The sequence below is a fragment of the Nuphar pumila genome, chromosome 12 (assembly GCF_984573655.1).
Source record: "Nuphar pumila chromosome 12, dmNupPumi1.hap1.1, whole genome shotgun sequence".
Lineage (NCBI taxonomy): Eukaryota > Viridiplantae > Streptophyta > Magnoliopsida > Nymphaeales > Nymphaeaceae > Nuphar > Nuphar pumila.
This window is the reverse complement of record NC_143260.1, coordinates 105,551,263-105,553,609: the sequence shown is the minus strand read 5'-3', so window position 1 is coordinate 105,553,609 and position 2,347 is coordinate 105,551,263.

Sequence of the window (2,347 nt, the reverse complement as noted above, 5' to 3'; positions counted from 1 at the left end):
TATCATCTATTACTCTGGGTTATATTTTAGAGATAGTTACACCTTCGAGCGGTAAGATCATTGCTGGTGAGTACTTATCTGAGGTAGAAGTGTTGATTATGGGGCATAACCTATATGCCAACTTGATCATTCTGGATATGATCGGTTATGACATGATTTTGGGGATAGATTGGTTGCACGAGCACTATGCTTGTATAGAGTGTCATACGAGGCAAATACGTTTTGTTCACCCAAACCAACCCATCTTTGAATACAAAGCGGGTAAACCAATGAAGAAGGCAAAGTTGCTCTCAAAAATTAAGGCCCAACACCTAGCTATGTGTGGTTGAGAGGCCTTCCTTGCTAGTGTATTTTTGGTTGAGCCTAAACTGACCTCGTTAGAAGAGCTGGAGGTTGTGAAAGAGTTTGCAAATATTTTTCCTAAGAATATACCTGGATTACTCTTGGGCAAGAAGTGAACTTTATGATAGAGTTGGTGTATGACACAATCTCAATCCCAAATGCTCTATATAAGATGGCGTCAACTGAGCTCGAGGAGCTCAAAAAGCAGTTGCAGGAATTAAAAGACAAGGGCTTCATTCAACCAAGTGTCTCACCATGGAAAGCATTGGTGTTGTTTGTCAAAAAAAAAAAGGATGGTTCCATGCGGTTATGCATCGACTACAGGATATTGAACCAAGCCACAATAAAGAACAAATACCCATTATCGCAGATCGAAGACTTATTTGATCAACTTCAAAAGGCTAAGGTAAATTCAAATTATATTTAGACATGTTTGTCAATGTCTTTATCGATGACATCCTTATCTATTCAGAGAGTGAGTTAGAGCATGAGGAGCACTTGAAGATCGTTTTAGAAATTCTAAGAAAATATCAGTTGTATGTGAAATTCTCTAAGTGCGAGTTTTGGCTCAATCAGGTGATGTTCTTGGGCCATGTCATCTCTAAGGATGGAGTTTTAGTGGATTCATCTAAGGTGAGTGATTTTCCTATGAATCTTAGGAGGAATTTCTAAAAATTCTCAGATTCTAATAGATAAAATTGTGGTATTATAATAGGTGAATGTTGTATTAAAATGGGAGCAACTCAAGAATATCAGTGACATTAGGAGTTTCACCAGATTAGTAGAGTATTGTAGATGTTTCATTCAAGATTTTTTTCGGATCGCTCTGTCGATAATGAAGCTTCTTTGTAAGGGAGTGAAGTTTGTATAGGATGCCAAGTGTGCAGAGAGCTTTCAGACTTTGAAAGAAAAGCTTACAACTGCTCTAGTGTTGACCTTGTCGTCAGGGCAAGGTGGCTTTATCGTGTACACGAATGCCTCAGGTACTAGCTTGTGGTGTGTTTTGATGCAACACAGAAAAGTTATTGCATATGCATCTCGTCAGCTAAAGGTTCATGAGAGAAATTACCCCACTCATGACCTGGAATTGGCGGCAGTGGTCTTTGTCTTGAAGTTGGAGGCATTATCTATATGGTGAGAAATTTAAAGTTTATACAGATCATAAGAGGCACAAGTATATTTTTGTGTAGAAAGAATTAAACATTAGGCAAAGGAGGTAGCTTGAATTCATAAAAGATTATGAGTTCACGATTGCTTATCACCTAGAAAAGGCGAACGTTATGGCAACCATCCTTAGCCATAAGGCAAGAGGAGTTTGGCAGGTCTATGGAATTTGATACAAGATCTCATCGAGTAAAGACCTTTTGGATCTGATGATGATAAGATCTGAATCATCAGTATAGCTTTGATGACATAGATCATGGAGCGAATCATTGAAAAATAGAAGGACGACCCAAAGTTCGCTCAGATGGTAGTTGCTTGCTAGGACGACGAGTCAGCCTGACAACTCTAAGAAGAGGAGAGTATCTGGTATGGACAAAGACTATGGGTACTTAGCGGCCCTCAGTTCAGGGAAGAAGTGATCAGTAAAGCACATAAGAACAAGTTCACCATACACCATAGTAGTACAAAGATGTTTAAAGACTTGCAAAGGATCTACTGATGGAGCAAAATTAAGCGAGACATAGCAGAGTATGTTTCAAAATGCTTAACTTAACAACAAGTAAAGATAGAACATCAGAAGCCTGGTGGATTACTACAACAGATTGAGATTCTACAGTAAAAATGAGAAGATATCACTATGGATTTTGTAGTCGGCTTACCCAGAACACGTAGAGGTAATGATGCAATATGAGTGATTGTAGAGACTTACCAAGTCGGTACACTTTTTGTCGATCAAATTTAGTCGATCGTTGGAGAGTCTAGCGGATTTGTATATCAAGAAGATCATGCGACTACATGGAGTACCTCTATCAATCATCTCTGATCGAGATTTACAATTTAC